This window comes from Bos grunniens, chromosome 27, assembly GCF_055505025.1.
Source record: "Bos grunniens cultivar Pamir isolate PY7600 chromosome 27, Bosgru_T2T1.0, whole genome shotgun sequence".
Lineage (NCBI taxonomy): Eukaryota > Metazoa > Chordata > Mammalia > Artiodactyla > Bovidae > Bos > Bos grunniens.
Window position 1 is genome coordinate 8,769,120 of NC_141191.1, and position 19,180 is coordinate 8,788,299.

General features: G+C 46.2%; 1 pseudogene across 1 annotated transcript; it reads left to right on the forward strand.

Moving 5' to 3' along the window:
* Positions 1-1,742: 1,742 nt before the first annotated feature.
* On the forward strand, positions 1,743-18,877 carry LOC147343498 (uncharacterized; annotated as a pseudogene). The gene is made up of 3 exons (XR_015155959.1): positions 1,743-1,800; positions 3,274-3,287; positions 18,225-18,877. The product of XR_015155959.1 is annotated as an uncharacterized LOC147343498 (transcript).
* Positions 18,878-19,180: the final 303 nt, after the last annotated feature.

Here is a 19,180-nt window from a genome sequence, read left to right on the forward strand (position 1 = left end):
TGGCAACCCGTAACAGGCTAGCTGGCATGGGGAGCAGGTCGGGACCACTGAGTCTCTTCCCTCAGTGCCCCAGGGGCCAGAAAGAGAGTGGCTGTCTCTGCAGATGCTGGGAGTCAGCAAGTCTTGCCCAGGGAGTGAAACTGCCTCTGAACAAGTTAGTCCCTATTTGGGCCTGAAACAGCCTTTCATGGAAACAGTGTATGTGTTAGTTGCTTAGTCATGTCCGACTCTCTGCAACCCCGTAGACTACAGCCCACCAGGCCCCTCAGTCCATGGGACTCACCAGGCAAGAACACTGGAGCAGGTTTCCATTTCCTTCTCCAAAAGGAACCATCAGTTCAATTCGGTTCCGTTCAGTTCAGTCACTAAGTCGTGTCCGAGTGTTTGCCACTCCATGAATCGCAGCACGCCAGCCCTTCTTGTCCATCAACAACTCCCAGAGTTCATTCAAACTCATGTCCATTGAGTCAGTGATGCCATCCAGCCATCTCATCCTCTGTCGAGCCCTTCTCTCCTGCCCCCAATCCCTCCCAGCATCAGTCTTTTCCAATGAGTCAACACTTCACATGAGGTGGCCAAAGTATTGGAGTTTCAGCTTCAGCATCATTCCTTCCAAAGAACACCCACGACTGATCTCCTTTAGGATGGACTGGTTGGGTCTCCTTGCAGTCCAAGGGACTCTTAAGAGTCTTCTCCAACACCACAGTACAAAAGCATCAATTGTTTGGGGCTCAGCTTTCTTCACAGTCCAACTCTCACATCCATACATGACCACTGAAAAAGCCATAGCCTTGACTAGATGGACCTTTGTAGGCAAAGTAATATCTGTGCTTTTCAACTGTCATCTAGGTTGGTCATAACTTTCCTTTCAAGGAGTAAGCATCTTTTAATTTCATGGCTGCAGTCACATCTGCAATGATTATGGAGACAAAAAATAAAGTCTGACACTGTTTCCACTGTTTCCCCATCTATCTGCCATGAAGTGATGGGACCAGATGCCATGATCTTAGTTTTCTAAATGTTGAGCTTTAAGCCAACTTTTTCACTCTCGTCTTTCACTTTCATCAAGAGGCTTTTCAGTTCCTCTTCACTTTCTGCCATAATGGTGGTGTCATCTGCATATCTGAGGTTATTGATATTTTTCCCTGAAATCTTGATTACAGCTGTGCTTCTTCCAGCCCATAAGGAACTATAGAAATAAAGAAAGTGAAGTCTCCCTTTTATGTCTGACTCTCTACAACCCCATGAACTGTAGCCCACCAGCCTCCTCCATCCATGGAATTTTCCAGGCAAGTGTACTGGAGTGGGGTGCCATTTCCTTCTGCACAGGAAAACAGTGGGCAGATTCAAAGCCCTGGAAGGGTGAGGGTGGGGCTGGGGAGTGGGTAAGCGAAGGTTCCGCAAGAAGTCTGTGCCCCTGCCTGGGGAAACAGGCAAGTCTGTGCCCCTTGCCACACCCCTGCCCATCAGCTGAAATGACTGCCAGGTAAAAGCTCCTGGTCAAAAGGACAGCAGGAAAGCTTTTTCTGGGGTTTTCCCCAGCCTCATTAGCATACGAGTGACTGCCCCTGTTTTGTGCTATAAAGGCCACTCCCATTACACACAGGGAAGAGGCTCAATTAACCAGTTCCTAATAAACAAATCCACAGCCAGCATGGAATTCCTCCCGGAACCTGGGACCTTTATAAAGCGGCAAGAATAGCCTCTTCTCCAGTGTCAGCCGCAGAGCTCGGGACGCCAGCATGAGGCTCCATCACCTGCTCCTCGCGCTCCTCTTCCTGGTCCTGTCTGCTGAGTCAGGTGAGCTCGTGGGAGCCCCGGGGGGAGCCGTGGGCTCTCTCTCCTGTTTCTACCTCCTTCTGTCCTGCTACCCTTATCTACATGTGGTCAGACTAAACCTTCATATTTGATGCTTCTAAGAAGCCAGCGCTGAGTCCTTAGTAGCGAGAGGGGTCTGAGAACCGCCCTGTAAAATTCCTGGCTGTTTCTAGGCCACTCTAGCGAGTCAAGCTTCTGAGCCCATCTCCTCATTGGTCTCATGAGGAGGAAATAGAAGATGCCTCTGTTAAGTGACTCTCCTTTTTTTCTTTTTCATAAAAGCAAGAAATTTGATTTTCTCCCATGACAGAAGCACAGAATGCTGCTTTATAAATCTTTCTATTTGAAGGGTGGCGGCTCTGGCCGACCAGACAAGTCCAGAGGAGAGTCAGGCCGAGCCTGGGCTTCGGGAGCTGCCTTTGGGACGCTCCGTGCTGAGTCTCCTCAGCAGGAAGGTCCTCCAGGACACATCCCTGACGATGCGACCCTTGCTCCACAGCTGGGAGGCAGCACATCCAAAGCAGTGTGCAGGATCGGCTGTCTGATTTTCATCTTACCTTTGATATTTCCGGAAATAGGATGAAAATATGTAGGAAGGAAGGAGGGAGGGAGAGGATGCAGAGACTGAGACCTGAGACAACTGATTAGATGTCAAAATCAAGTTGAAAAGGCCTTGTATGATGAGTGTTGTTTATGAACCCAACTCTTGGCACAGTGGCAGGGAGAGAGGACAGGGGTGTAAGGAATGTGGCCTCTCAGTGCCCGGGCCCCGGGTTCTATCCCTGGACAGGGAGCTAGAGAGGAACCAGAGGTGTCTTGTGGCCAAAAGAGAAAAAGGCCTGTGAGAAAGACGGGAAGGTGGCTAGTCAGGAGGAAACCACAAAGGGAGGAGGAGAGGGGTTGACTGGCACCAGTGCTGAGAGCGTTCTGAGTCAGTAGAGACGATGATACAAAACTTTTTTTCCTGAACCATTGTCACTGTCAGCTGTAAGTTGCTTTGAGAGTAAGTTCTCTTTAAACAGTTCTTACACTTTCAGCTGCATCTTTTCCTTGTATCTCAGCTCCACTACTTGACTGACTCCATGAGTTGGAAAACTAAACTGTGAAAATAGACCCCTGTGGGCTGCTTCTGACTCTGGGCGGGAAGGTGGATGTAGCAGAGCTCCCTGGTCTTTGCCCTCGTGGTGGAGCTGATCCCGCACACAACCGGGGTTCTCATGCCCCAGTCCCTCAGCCTCTGGTTCTGGAAACAGAGGGTCCACCAGAACCTGGGCAGGGTCTGTATCTGTCTGCTAGCTGGTCCATGGGGTCCTGGACTCACATCTTGTTGTCAGGAGGCTGTGTCCGCATCTCAGCACAGAAAGCCCCAGGGCCTCACTCAGAGGGGACACAGCTGGCCTTCTCGAGATGCTGCTTTCCTGCTGACACGTTTTTCCCTCTTTCTTCTCTTTTTAGGATTTACTCAAGGAGTAAGATTCCTCTAAGCTGCTGTAGGAATATAGGCATCTGTGTGCCGATCAAGTGCTCTGGAAACATGAGACAGATTGGCACCTGTCTTGGAGCCCTAGTAAAATGCTGCAGGAGGTGGTAAAAGAAGGCAAAGACCTGGCCAAGACCGATGCGGAAACTGCACCCTTCGACAGAGCATCTAAAATTTAAACCAGAATAAATTTTATTCAAAGTTAAAGAATCTTGCCCACTGGTCATTGATGTTGTTGTGTGGTGTCTGATGCCAAGCAAATTCCGAAGTCCCTGAGGATGCTCTCTGAGCTACCCACGTGAACCATTGGGGAATTGTGGTGGGGTCCTCTGTGCTCCCAGGGGTGTAGACCCTGTTCCTTTGGGGCCTGACCTTCCCCAGCCCCTCTGTCTGCTGTCCTTCCTGCTTCCCAGCCAAGGGCACCCTGTCCTGCCCCACATCTCCCCTCAAACATGCACTCCAGGGGTCCAGAATCACCAGCACACCAGTCCCATAGGAAAGCCCCGCCCCTGCTCCAGGAGGAAACCCCCCTCCTCTGTCCCCTGCAGCCCTCACTTCCATTTGTTTTGTGCTTCTTACTCCTGCCTTGTGTGCACATGGATACACTTCTGATTCCCTTTTGGGCTGTAAGATCTCTATAGGCATGGATAGTCCTATTCCTGTAAGTGCTGGGCATTGAGACGAGACATTGCTTCACAAATTGTCATCAACAAATCATCTCTGTGTGTACATGATATGATGCAATTAGATGCTATGGAAAAACAAGTCCTGTGGGAAGCACAATTCAATGAAGAAAACACAGCACAGAACATAGAGACCTCAAGGGGCGGGGCGAGCATGCTGACCTCAGCCTGCTTGCAGTTTCTTCAGAGGGTTTGCTAGTTAAACAAAGAGCTTTGCTGGTGCACACTGTATGTGTGAGCAGCTCTCCAGTCTTTGAACTAACTCTTCCCTCAGTGCAAGCTGAGGTCACCAAGGGGATGGTGTTAGGAGACAGGGCCTTTGGGAGGTGATTTGGTCATGAGGGTGGGACCCTCCTGGGTGGAATGAGGGCCTTTATGAAGGAGACCCCAGAGAGATGGCTCACCCCTTGTGCCCTCTGAGGACACAGGGAGACCACCCTCCACCAGCCACCTGCTCTGTCTTGATCCTGGAGCTCCAAGCCTCCAAAACTGAGAAAGAAGAATCTGTTGTTAGTAAGCCCTTATTATAATACCACATGTAAAATAGATATCCAGCATGGATTTGCTGTGTGACTCAGGGAACTCAAACAGGGGCTCTGAGACCAGCTAGAGTGTGGGTTGGGGAAGGAGATGGTACGAATTTCGAGAGGGAGGGGACATGGGTGAAACCATGGATGATTCTTGTTTTTCTATGACAGAAAATCACGAAATTTTGTAAAGCAATCATCCTTCAGTTAAAAAACAAAGTGCAAAAAAAGAGCCACCTGGCTTATGGTGTTTCTGTTTCAGTAGCCTGAAAGGGCAGACACATGACAAGTGAGAATTACAGCACAGGTGGAATTAAGGTACCTAATCATTCAGCCTTAAGTTAGGGAAATAACATGGAGTATCTGGCTGTGCCCAGTGCCATCTCATTACTAGGAGCCTTAGACATGGAGGAGGGATGCAGACCAGTGTCAGAGATGCACGCTGAGAGGCTAAACCAACCTCTCATCAGCTCACACTGATGTGCAGAGGCCATAAGCCAAGGAGGGCAGGCAGCTTTTCTGAGTTAGAAGGAAGGAAGCCTCCAGAAGGAACAGCATCCTGCTGACACCGTGATTTGAAGCCAATGAGATCCATTTGGGACTTTGGATCCTCAGAACCACAATGACAAGTATGTGTTCCTTTAAGCCACGTAGCTTGTGGCAATTTGCTACAGCTGCCAGAGGAAATCAATACAGCAGTAGCTTAAAATCATGTCTTGAGCCTAAAATTAGCAGCTCAAAAGAGACAAACCTGTGTATGTTTAATGGAGGAAAAGAATGATAACAGCTGTCAACATTTTACTCAACTTTATATTTCTTTTTTCACAGAAATGCCCATGGTGCATCTGCCAACTCTTCTGCATCTCGAAGGTTGTATTTGGGACTCAGTCTTACACCTCATATATCTTGTATCCCTTTTATCCTTTATTTTTAGTTTGTTTTGTTATCGTGGAACGTTTATCTGCCATTAAGTGTGGTTTCGTGGTACTGTTTCTATTAAATTTTGATCATATTCTTTGTTGGGATTTCAGTTTTTAATTTCTACTTAATTTTAATTTACATCCTTGTATCTGTTGATGTTTTATTGCCATAACATTTCTGGGTGTCATGTTGGACTCCTGCATGGGAGGAATGCTTGTGTCATTTCAGCACCGGGAAGATGATGGCTTTCCCATGTCATTCTTGAGCCAAATGGGCTCATGCTCTGGTCCAAGGCCAGCCTTTCCACCTCGGTCCTGGGTCTCATTTCTCATGCTTACTCAGGGGTGAGACCCAAACTGTCTCTACCTCTTGCCTCCATCTAGTGCAGCTACAAAAACTAAAAGCAGGGACTTCCCTGGTGGTCCAGTGGTTAAAACTCCAGCTGCCAATGCAAGGGGCATGGGTTCAATCCCTAGCCAGGGAACTAAGATCTCATATGCTAGAGTTCAGTTCAGTTGCCCAGTCATATCTGACTCTTTGTGACCCCAAGGACTGCAGCATGCCAGGCCTCCCTGTCCATCAATAACTCCTAGAGGTTACTCAAACTCATGTCCATCAAGTCAGTGATGCCATCCAACCATCTCATCCTCTGTCATCCTCTTCTCCCCCCACCTTCAATCTTTCCCAGCATCAGGATCTTTTCAAATGAGTTACTTCTTCCCATCAGGTGCCCGAAGTATTGGAGTTTCAGCTTCAGCATCAGTCCTTCCAATGAATATTCAGGACCGATTTCCTTTAGGATGGACTGGTTGGATCTCCTTGCAGTCTAAGGGACTCACAAGAGTCTTCTCCAACACCACAGTTCAATGGCATCAACCCTTCAGTGCTCAGCTTTCTTTATAGTCCAACTCTCACAACCATACATGAGTACTGGAAAAAACATAGCTTTGACTAGATGGACCTTTGTTGGCAAACTAATGTCTCTGCTTTTTAATAAGCTGTCTAGGTTGGTCATAGCTTTTCTTATAAGGAGCAAGCGTCTTTTAATTTCATGGCTGCATTCACCATCTGCAGTGATTTTGGAGCCTAAAAGATAAAGTCATCTATTGCTTCCACTGTTTCCCCATCTATTTGCCATGAAATGATGGTATCAGATGCCATGATCTTAGTTTTTGGAATGTCAAATTTTAAGTCAGCTTTTTCCACTCTCTGCTTTCACCTTCATCAACAGGCTCTTTAGTTCCTCTTCAATTTCTGCCATAAAGGTGGTATCATCAGCAATCTGAAATTATTGATATTTCTCCCAGCAATCCCGAACCAGCTTGTATTTCATCCAGCCTGGCATTTCACATGATGAACTCTGCACAGAAGTTAAATAAGCAGGGTGACAATATACAGCCTTGACTTACTACTTTCCCAGTTGGAACCAATCTGTTCTTCCATGTCTGGTTCAAAGTGTTGCTTCTTGAGCTGTATACAGGTTTTGCAGGAGGCAGGTCAGGTAGTCCATCTCCTTCAGAATTTTCCACAGTTTATTGTGATCCACACAGTCAAAGGCTTTAGCATAGTCGATGAAGCAGAAGTAGATGTTTTCTGGAAATGTCTTGCTTTTTCTATGGTCCAACATATGCTAGCAATTTGATCTCTGGTTCCCCTGCCTTTTCTCAATCTAGCTTGTACATATGGAAGCTCTCAGTTCATGTACTGTTGAAGCCTAGCTTGGAGGATTTTGAGCATTACTTTGCTGACAATCAACAGTCTGCATTGATAACTAAGTTTCTTCTTTTCAGAAGACTAACGTATTATGCAAACTACATCTGTACCTGTTGCCCTCTAACTCTGCAGGAGCCACACTCTGCATCAATGATTCTTTAACTTATTCTAGCCACGTCCTGAACTTAACTTTATGGCATCATAAACCTCCCCTTGTAGTTTGGTACCTCTCTTTGCTCTATTTTAACCTCATGTTGATGCTTAACTTTATGGTGCACTCTCTTTGGAAGCCACCCCTAGTGGTTTGCTTTCCCCCTTTTGTATTACAGGAAGAAAGTCACCAGGACATCCCCAAAGGACAATAGACCCAAGCACCGGGACCAACTGCCAGACCCAAATACCAAGATACCTGACACTGGCCTAGTGACTGTTTCCAAACAGTGCAAAAAGAGAGAATTCAGGACCCCTACACCTTTTGTTCCATATCTCCAACACCTGACTGTGAGCCCCAACTGTTTGATTCCCTGGGTTCCCGATGAATGGGAGACAGGCTCCTTGAGGCAGGAACCTATTGTGTTCTCCCTTCTGCCGGCTTAATGATTAAAGCCATCTTTCTGTTTGCCCCAAACTCTGTCTCTGCAAATTTTATTTGGCTCCAGTGGGCAGAGAAAACCAAGATTTTGGTGGCAACAATGCCAACGAGTCTGGCTGGTCCCGCACCTCTCCGCCAGGATGACTCCTGCCAACGGGGATCACAAGGCATCCTGTGTGACCTCACTCACCCCTTCCTCCACCCTTTGTTGTCCTGGCCTGTAATCATGTAGCCATGGACAGGGGCTCCCAGTGTCTCTGCCACAATCCACCTGAGAAGGGCAGAGGAGCCATCTGCAAGGTAGGTTTCCAGGAGAGAGAGAGAGACATCTATAGTTGAAGAAGGGGTGGGAATAGATGCATAACAATTAGGGAGTCAGGGTAAAGGATCACTTTCAGTATAAAAGTATAAGAGAGAAAGGTGGCCAATTGCTTGTAGTCTATACTTTCTTTCTATTATTCTAAAGTACTGTTGCTGGGGCCAAGGAAGTAAAATCCTCACAGCTATTCTGTAGAATTAAGTAAGACTTATTTAAACAGCTTACTACAAACACTTGCTCTGTTTTTAGGTTGATGTCACTAAACTAAATAGATTTCTACTTAGTGAAAGATTCAAATGCTGATCAAAAGATTAAAAGTGAAAACATTTTATTGCTAAATTGCATCAGGACAGAGAGAAAAACGTCAGAACATATAGTTCAGGTAAGATGGAAGAGAGGTCGTGAGTGAAGGCTAAAGACCATGAAGTATTATGACCTGTTTTGACCTGTTATGTTGGGAATAGGTGAGTGGGTGCTTGTGCTCGGGAACACTTTGGGATAAAGCAACTTAATGGGCTCTCTACAGACCTTCAAAACCCTAAGGATTATGCCCAAGCCTTCCTTTCTTTTCTGCTTCCCTCCCTCATTCTCTCCATTCATCCATTTGTTTATTCACCTCTATGTTGACTCTTCACACTAGTACCTATTCATAGAAACAAATGTTTGACTACCTGCTCTATGCCAGAAACTGTTCTAGGTGCTGAGACTGTAACATAATAAAACAAGACTTGTTACTTTTGAGACTTACATATGAAGAAAAAGAGAGATATGAGCACTATAAAGGAAAACCAAGTGGAGAGAAGGAAGACATGCAAAAAATATCAATGATTTACCTGGTATGCATGTGTACTAAGTCACTTGAGTTACGTGAAACCCTTTGTGACCCCATGGACTGTAGCCAACCAGGCTTCTCTGTCCATGGGACACTCCAGGCAAGGATACTAGAGTGGGATGCCATTCCCTTCTCCAGGGGATCTTCCCGACCCAGGCATCAAAACTGCATCTCCTGCTTTGGCACGTGGGCTCTTTGTTACTAGAGCCATCTGGGAAGCCCCTTATCTGGTATCCTTTGGTGCTTTTCACTCAAGAATACATTGACAAATTACCTGTATTAAGAAATACTCTAGCCCATGAAGCCTCACCTCATTGTGGTGTGTGCAATAGCTTGCTTAGGATGGATCAATTCTCTCTGTAAATGTTAGCAAAAAAATAAAAAAAAAATCATGAGAGTGCAAGAAGACCGTTTTAATTTCGAAAATTCCTTCTCATTTTTCAATTGTAAAAGGTGTATGTGTGTTGGGTTGTTATTGTTCAGTCAATTAGTCATGTTCAACTCTTTGCAACCCATGGATTGAGAGTGTTTATTATGAAAGGAGAAATGGACAGATGCAGAGACATGAAATAAAGGTGAAAAAAGAAATGAATAATTTTCTAACAGAATTCAGTGTTCAATGATTTCTCTCCAAAAAATGCTCCAAACCTCAGAGCCATAAGCAGAAGTGAGAATCAATGTGGAAACCCTGACTTCTTGCAAACCTCTTCCTTTACGACAGGCAAACACTTGGACCATGTGTCCAAAGATGAAACATCCTCAAATTAGGCCCAGGCCCAGCTGAACATCTCTGCTGGGATAAAAGCACTTTCTTTCCACCTGAAGTCTTCAAACTCTCTCCCAGATCCCCTGCCCCGATTCAGGTGTGCCACCAGACACTGGGTCTACTTTGAATTCTGTAAACTCGTTTCCCATCATGAAGCTACTCTACCTTCTCTTCCTCTTACTTGCGTGTCTTATCCAGACAACATCGGGTTAAGTGGCAGATGCAACTGGTCGGGTGATATGGTGCATGACCGTGGAGCCTAGAGTAGGGAAGGTCAAGTTGATTCCTCATCCAGTGAGGTGCTGAAGGGAATAATATCAAATCTGAGAGAAGCATAGCATATGCGACATGCTCCATTTTACACATAATGAAAGACAAGTTTAAAGAAGTGAAAAATAGCCTCCCATGATTGTCTTTAACTAGTTGGTGGTAAACCCATAAATTGTAATGGTGATAGAAAACATTTACAGGGGACTTTACGGCTTACCAATCATTTCCATGTGACTAACAGTAACGCTAATAATAATAGGAAGTCATGTTGACTGCTTCCAATCCCAAAGAAAGGCAATGCCAAAGAATGCTCAAACGAACACACAATTGCACTCATCTCACACACCAGTAAAGCAGTGCTCAAAATTCCTGTGGCAGATTCATTTTGATATTTGGCAAAACTAAACAATATTGTAAAGTTTAAAAATTAAAAAAAAAATAAAATTCTCCAAGCCAGGCTTCAGCAGTACATGAACCATGAGCTTCCAGATGTTCAAGCTGGTTTTGGAAAAGGCCGAGGAACCAGAGATCAAATTGCCAACATCCAGTGGATCATTGAAGAAGCAAGAGAATTCCAGAAAAACATCTATTTCTGCTTTTTTGAGTATGCGAAAAACCTTTGATGTGTGGATCACAATAAACTGTGGAAAATTCTGAATGAGATGGGAATATCAGACCACGTGACCGGCTTCTTGAGAAACCTGTATGCAGGTCAGGAAGTAACAGTTAGAGCTGGACATGGAACAACAAAAGGGTTTCAAATAGGAAAAAGAGTACGTCAAGGCTGTCTATTGTCACCCTGCTTATTTAACCTATATGCAGAATACATCATGAGAACTGCTGGGCTGGACAAGTTTCCCGGGAGAATTATCAATAACTTCAGATATGCAAATGAAACCATCCTTATGGCAGACAGTGAGGAGGAACTGAAAAGCCTCTTGATGAAAGTGAAAGAGGAGAGTGAAAAATTCGACTTAAACCTCAACATTCAGAAAACGAAGATCATGGTATCTGGTCCCATCACTTCATGACAAATAGCTGGGGACATAGTGGAAACGATGCCAGACTTTACTTTTTTCGGCTCCAAAATCACTACAGATGTTGGCTGCAGCCTTGAAATTAAAAGAAGCTTACTCCTTGGAAGGAACGGTATGACCCACCTAGATAGTATATTGAAAAGCAGAGATATTACTTTGCCACAAAGATCTGTCTAAGCAAGGCTATGTTTTTTCCAGTAATTATGTATCAATGTGAAATTTGGACTGTGAAGAAAGCTGAGTGCTGAGGAATGGATGCTTTGGAACTGTGGTGTTGGAGAAGACTCTTGAGAGTCTCTTGGGATGCAAGGAGATCCAACCAGTCCATCCTAAAGGAAATCAGTCCTGGGTGTTCATTGGAAGGACTGATGCTGAAGCTGAAGCTTCAATACTTTGGCCACCTCATGCAAAGAGCTGACTCTTTGGAAAAGCCCTTGATGCTGTGAGGTATGGGGGGCAGGAGGAGAAGGGGACAGAGGATGAGATGGCTGGATGGCATCACTGACTGGATAGACATGAGTTTGAGTGAACTCTGGGAGTTGGTGATGGACAAGGAGGGCTGGCGTGCTGCGATTCATGGGGTCACAAAGAGTCACACATGAATGAGTGCCTGAACTGAACTGAACTGAACTTCCTCCTTAACTAAAACAATGAAACTTTTAATGTCTTTTCCCAAATATATTCCTCATAGCAAAATTTACGGGGTAGGCCATTTTACAAGATTGGATTTAGAAATGAAGTAATTTGTTCAAAGGAGTGCAGATTGAATGTAGGGAGAACTTTAACCTAAGCCCAAGTGGGTTTGACTCCAAAGACCTTGTTTTATTAAATATTCAACAATCCTAGAAAACTGATTTACTTACTGAATTACATAAAATCAACAAATTAGCTCAAGCGTGATCTATGCATCACTCGGGACATACTTATCCTACAAGGTTATGTGTTGCTCACCTGCAATCCAAGCTAAACTGGGTGTCTCACATTTTCCCTGCAGCCCTCCTCAGGATACAGCATGCTCCAGGCTGTGCTGTGGTGAGAGCACCTCCAGATCTTAGCATCTTAAAAAATTCAAAGTTAATTCTTGCTCAAATGACGCCAACCCAGGAGGGCCTGTGTGCTCTGATCAGTCCCCCCATTCCCGAGGATCAGCCACCACCGTGGGTGATGCTGGTCCTGCGTCCGAGCAGATTGCTCTAAGGACTGTCGTGCTGGCGATTAAGGGCCCCAGCCCTGAAGGGAAATGGCATTTCTGCTCAGAATTCATTAAACAAGCAGGTCCAATTGTTCAGTCACTCGGTTGTGGTCCACTCTTTGTGACCCCATGGACTGTCGCCCAGCAGGCTCCTCTGTCCATGAGATTCTCCAGGCAAGGATCCTGGAGTGGGTTGCCATTTGCTTCTCCATGGGATCTTTCTGACCCAGGGATCGAACCTTCATCTCCTATGTCTCCTGCAGTGGTAGGCATATTCTTTACCAGCTTAGCCATCAGGGAAGCCTCTGGGAAGCCCCATAGACCCTGTTTAAATGAATCAGTGTGATCACCTTCCTTTAGAACAATTTAAGGCCCCTTCTCAGTTTTTAGTATTATTTTAAAAAAATGCGGAAAACCATTCTAAGCTTGTAGGTCACACCAAACCATGGAGAGTGCCAGTTGTGTCCCTGTGGACTGTAATTTGGAGTTCCTTGCTATATAAGATGAATTCTGGTAGCTTTATTTACACATGCCTTATTTATTTGTTTCTTTTTCACCTTCCCTTCCTTTATAGGGAAAGCAAAAAAAAAAAAAAAAAAACCTTGAATGTGAGAAAATGGGTGGTGCCTACAAGTATCAGAACACCCCCTGTGTGTCATCCTGCCTGGAGAATGCAAGAGTCGGAAGAAACACTGCTGCATTGTCTAGTTTCAGCATCAGAGCATCCACAGCAGCAGCAGACACTCCCCACCGCTGAGTCCTTTGAAAAAAGAGCCACTGTTCACTCGGGTCCTGTGGGGTCTTTCTGAGTGCATGAGGTCATGAACTGGATAGGAAGATTTCAGTTGGAAGTCTGGTCACACCACTCGTTAGCTGATTAACTCTGGACAGGTCTTGCCTTTCCTAGGTCTCAGTCTCTGTGACTGAGCTCACAGCTCCTGTGACTGTTGAAATGGATGTTCTCCACAACCTCATTTGTTGGTGGTGGGGTTTAGTTGCTAAATCATGTCTGATTCTTCTGTGACCCCATGGACTGAGTCCGTGCAATTTTCCAGGCAGGATACTGGAGTGGGTTGTCCTTTCCTTTTTCAGGAGATCTTTCTGACCCAGGGATCAGGCCCACATCTCCTGTGTCTCCTGCATTGGCAGGCAGAGTCTTTAGCACTGAGCCCCAGGAAAGCCAACCTGTTAATCTCTGTCTACAAATGTATGGACTGAGGGAAAGAGCTTTGAGTGTGTGTGTGTGGGTGTTATAGTGTGAAAAGTCACCGAGGTTTTGTGTCCCTTTGTGGAAGGATATCTGTGTTCCCATTGGCATATGAGTTTCCACATGGTCAACATGTGCTTAACGTCACAAGAGACAGCAGACTGCTTTCTGAAGCAGCTGTGGTTGCTGCTGATAATCTCAGTGGCCTCTGAGTTCCCAGTGTCTCCATGTTCCCATCCCTCGTCACACCTCCATATAAAATTTTCAGTGTTTCTCTTAAAAGGATGAAGGACAAATTCTCTAGTGTCTCAGGTCCTTCACCGGTTGGCCATACTTTCTCTAGTTTCATCTTATGTCAGCCTGGTTCTCAGACTAACCCCGACACAGTGTCAGTCGTCTTTCTGCCATATTGTGTTCTTCTCACTCTGAAACACACTTAAGCTACTTGTCCTCCGACTTTCCCTGATTGATTTGTACTCGCTTTTTATAGTCTCAGCTCACACATGGCCTTCACTGGGAAGACATCCTTCATTCACCCAACTTGAGTAAGAGAAGAGACTTTGGTTCCATGGCCTCAGCTACCAGTAAAGTTTCTAGCACACAGTAGGTGTTCAATAGATGTTGACAGAATAGTCGATGAATAAAGAAAACAATAGAATCAGGCTTCAGCTTTCCAATGTAATTCAGGGATAATCCATTAAATGTGAATTCCTCAATGTACTTAATTCAGGAAGTTCCATCAAACATGAGTCCATCATACAGCAGAAGTGTTTACCATGTGATGAAGACCATTCATTTTCTTCCCAGACACACACTTGTGTGAGAGTCACACAAATTAAGTATTGTAGAACCTAAAGAAAGAACTAAAATGTCTGTTTTTGGAAGAAAGTCTTGAGATCACAATCCGGGGGAAGAAATAATTCAGTTCAACCAGGAATCCCCAAAATACAATGCCAGGAAAGTATTCTGTCTTATGCACCTCTTTTCCCTCACTTTGTCCCTCCTATTATACTTGCTTGTTCAGTAAGAGAAAGGCTGAATTTCAAATTTGTTGTGAATAGAAATTTTATGCTGTAATTTGGAAACTAGGATCAGAGACTGTAAACAGCTCTCTTGGGCTGACATTTACAGCCTGTTATTGTGCCCTCTTTTCATACTGTTCATGGGGTTCTCAAGGCAAGAATACTGAAGTGGTTTGCCATTCCCTTCTCCAGTGGACACATTCTGTCAGATCTCTCCACCATGACCCGCCTGTCTTGGGTTGCCCCACGGGCATGGCTTAGTTTCATTGAGTTAGACAAGGCTATGGTCCTAGTGAGATTAGATTGACTAGTTTTCTGTGAGTATGGTTTCAGTATGTTTGCCCTCTGATGCCCTCTTGCAACACACACTGTCTTACTTGGGTTTCTCTTACCTTGGACGTTGGGTATCTCTTCATGGCTGCTCCAGCAAAGCGCAGCCATTGCTCCTTACCTTGGCGAGGGTTATCTCCTCACTGCCACCCTTCCTGACCTTTAACGTGTGATAGCTCCTCTAGGCCCTCCTGCGCCTGCACAGCCACGGCTCCTTGGACATGGGGTTGGTCCTCCTGGCCACCGCCCCTGATCTCGGGTGTGGGGTTGCTCCTCCCAGCCGCTGCCCTTGGCCTCGGGCGTGGGGGCATGGGGTAGCTCCTCCGCCTGCCACCCCTGGCCTCGGATGTGGGGTAACTCCTCTCGTCGAGGCCCCTGACCTCAGATGCGGGGTAGCTCCTCTCAGCCATCCCTGCTCCGTCACGCTATGTGCAGGCGGCTGCAACGGGGGGGGGGGGGGGGGGGGGGAGGGGGGCGCTAAGTGCAGGTGGCAGCAACGGGCTATATATATATGCATTTTTCAAGTTTTAATGGGTTTTTCCCAATTGCGCATGCTAGAAACTGTTGTATCACTTTATCCTCTTACTGACAATGTTAAACAGTATATTTGACAGTCAATATTCTCATTACTAGTGGTTTTAAGAATTGTTTCAATTTTTCTAAATTGAATGAGGGAATATTTTCTTTTTTGTTTTAATATATTAAAAAAATTGTTTCTGAGGTTGAACATTTTTTAAAATGTTTTTGGTTATTTTTATCTCTTACACTTTACCCATTTTTCTATTCATCTTTCCTTGCTGACTTCTCAGAAAGTGAAGTGAAGTTGCTCAGTCGTGTCTGACTGTTTGCGACCCCATGGACTGTAGCTTACCAGGCTCCACCGTCCATGGGATTTTCCAGGCAAGAATACTGGACTGGGCTGCCATTTCTTTCTCCAGGGGATCTTCCCAAACCAGGGATCGAACCCGGGTTTCCTACATTGCAGACAGACGCTTTACCGTCTGAGCCACCAAGTAAGTGGTGACTTCTCAGAATCCCATGTATATTTAAGGTCACTAATCCTATGGTATATGTATAGCAAAAATTGTTTCTGGCTTGCTTTTGGCTGTGTGCTTGCTCATCTAATAGATGAAATTTATAGCTACCCTTAGAGATTACACTTGGTTTTCTTCAAAGATATTTATTAGTATTTTTATCTACTTCTGTCTGTATTCCTGGTTAGTTTCATCCTTAATTCATTCAGTCCTGGAATGGAGGCTCTTCTGAAAACCTATGACAGACAAGTCCCCAGCAGTGACCTGAGAACTGTTGCTTGCACCATCCAGCACTATGAATTTCCTGAGCCCACAGACATGCCCTCACTCCCACATGTTTCATATGGAAGGCTGATGTCTGAGTTCCCATCTCTGTCCTCTTAGGAAACCTAATCTTGCATGGAAGAGAAACAAGCTCATACATGATTGGAAGAATTGAAAATGATCAGGGCCACCCGGGTGATCCAAGTACAGCAGGCCATCCGGGGGAGGACTGGGGAACACATTTTATACACCCATCAGAGCACCTAAACCACACAGCCTGCCTGGCACCTACCTAGTCCTGGTCAGAGACTGTTCTGTTCCTTCTGCTCTTCTGTTTGTCTCTGTCAGAGGCAGCACTAAGTGATCTGAGCTATTAATAACACAGCTCCTCGAGTACAAAATAATCAAATCTCCCTCTTTAGTCTCTTTCAGAGGGCATGGCTACGCTCACTGATTCTCTATTACCAAATAACATTTAAATTATTCCATCAAGTTAAACACAATGTTATTGCTTCATTGAAATTACAGGTTTTACTAAAGAAAAAAAATATGTGGGTGATTGAGTCTAAGAACTAGATTTCCCTTTAGATGTTTTTGCCTCCTCTTAGTACAACCTTTTGTACTAAGAAACTTACCTTCAGTAATTTTCTTTCTGGGTCCTTCAGAGTGTTTTTGTAACTTGACTCCTAGATATTTCATGGTTTTTCTTTATGAGCCACATTCTTCTTTCATTACATTTTATAACTGCTACTGTCTGCATAAGAAAAGCTGTGGATCTGGGATAATAATGCATCACTAGCCCACAAGTTGAACTCTTATTCATTTAGATTTTTTGTGGTTACTTCTCAGTGGTTTTGCAGTTCTAAAATTATAAGTCTCTAAGAATTATCATTAACCTCCTTGATTCTGAAGTGTACGATTCTTCCTTTCTGCTCTCAATGAAAGACATTGACTCACAATGCCTGGAACTGTCAGAGATCCTCAAAGCCAACTTCCTTACTTCACAGAAGAGGAAATTGTGGCCAAACAAGGTCAAAATCATGTCTAGGCGTTATCCTCTGGTAAATGTCTTTTATGCTGTAAACTCTTTCTCAGTTATGACAATGCAAACATTAACTTGTTTCTATCCATTTCCCCTGTTTTCGGGTTTCTTTATCCCTTCTTTCTCCTGTCAAAGATCAACTTCCTCAATCTCCAAAAATGAAACAAGGTTTTTCAAAAACAGTTTTTAAAGACAGTTGCTGTTTTTTAAATAGATGCTTCCACCTTTTTTTCTTTATGTGTAATTTCTTCTGTAAAACCTTTGATTTTTCTTCCAGGGCTTGATGAAGAATTTCAACTCATGCATGAAGCACAAGTTGTAGTTTCAGCCAAGATGTCCTTGGGTGGTCAGAAATGACTGTGTCCAGTGAAGAAATGGAGGGAATCTTAATGACAACACCAACACCCAGTGCTTCTGCCACCCTGGGATTAAGTCTACCACTCTTGTAGGGTCAAAATGGAGATGATTGAGTTCATGTCAAGATTCCTGTTTGAAAAGTTAGAGTGAGATAAACATCCACAATGGGTCTAGTAATGTGAGCTATTTCTGATTACGGGCCCTGAGTGAAATCTCTGGAGGATGTATGAGCTGTGAGAGAAACTGTCCAAGGCAAGGATGGTTGCTACTTCAAAGGAGAGAAAATAGAAATGGAGGGAAGAAGTGAGGGAGAGAGAGCAGTCACAAGAATCTCATAAAATTCTTCTTCAGTTTTGGGGCCATAAAAGGCCTCAGTCTACTCCCCACGTGCTCCTCCAGCAGGCCAGCCAGGGAGCATGTGGCCCTGGGTAAGCAGGTCTCTTCTCTGTCGGGTGCTGGCAGCTCTGTTCCCAGCAGGCTCTGCTCTGAGGAGCTTACTGATTCCACTCTGACAGGACAGGCCTCACTCTGAGCCCTCGTTCTCTCCCTAGAGAAACAGAATGACGTCCTTGAGTCGTGAACGAGTTGGGAGTCCTGTTACCTGTCGACTTTGTTTCACCTACAAGACTCCAAGGTCTTGGAAACCCATGACTGAGTCCCCTTAGTGCTGAGATGAGGTGTGAACCAGATGAGGAATAACTCGAGCCTGGAAATGAGAAGCACCTTTGACAGAATCATAGGAACGTGGGATGGGATTCTTCTCCTTCTTCCTCTGTGCCCAGACTTCTCCCACCAATGCCCGTGCTCCCACGCCTTAGGCGCTGGACCATGAGGGGCCTCACTCATTGCTCCTGTCTCAGGGGCTCAGGAGCCCGGGGCCCAGCATGCCCACTTCTGCACACACTCCAGTCTCGGGGTCCTGCTTCCAGTGAGAACAAGAAGGGGCCCCTCAAGCCCCCGACACTCTGCCTCAGGTCGGTCTGGGGGAGGCACCATCCCACGTGCGCACAGGCGGCTCTGGGTCTTGGGGCGCGGATGGCCGCCCTGAGCGTCGGTTGCGCTGGAAAGCTTGTAGGGCATTTGGAGCACCGCACCAGCATCGCGCGGAGGGCCCCAGGACCCTTTCCCCGAGGAGCGCCCCAGGACCCTCCCTGCAGCCTCCCGGGGATGACCTTCAGCGGCCATTCCCTCCGCGGGGAGCAGGACCACACCGAGGTCAGGAGGACTGAGCCCCGGTTGGACGCAGAGCCGGGCTGCCACCGCGCGTGTCCCTTCACGCGGCCCCCTCGCTCCCTCAGAAGCAGCTTCAGACAACTCCGGGATGTCTTGTGGAAAGATGACGCTGGACCAAGGCTTCAGACCCGGACTCCAGTCCCTCCTCCGAATACAGGTAAAGTCCCTTCATGGCACCTCCGCGCCCTCATCATCGAGATGCCAGAGCTGGGTGAGCTGAATCCCAGTCCCCCCGGATCTGAGGCGCCTGGCTCCAGGCGCTTCTGAGAGGCGTGGAGGCCTGACGCAGAGCAGGGACCGCGGGTGGACGGCCGCTCGCCTGGTCCTTGGGCTCCCGCCTGGGGTCCCCCGAGCCGAGACCGCGACCACCCGGGCCCTCAGCTTCACTCACCCGCCTCCTCTCCTGTGGGCAGCAGGGCCTGAGAAGCCTCTCCTTCGTCCTCCAGGGCCTGTTCCCGGAGGCGCCCTGACAGCCCACCGTGTTCCCATCACCAGGCGCTAATGAACCAGAGAAATCACTGAGTGGGCACCTGCGGACGCG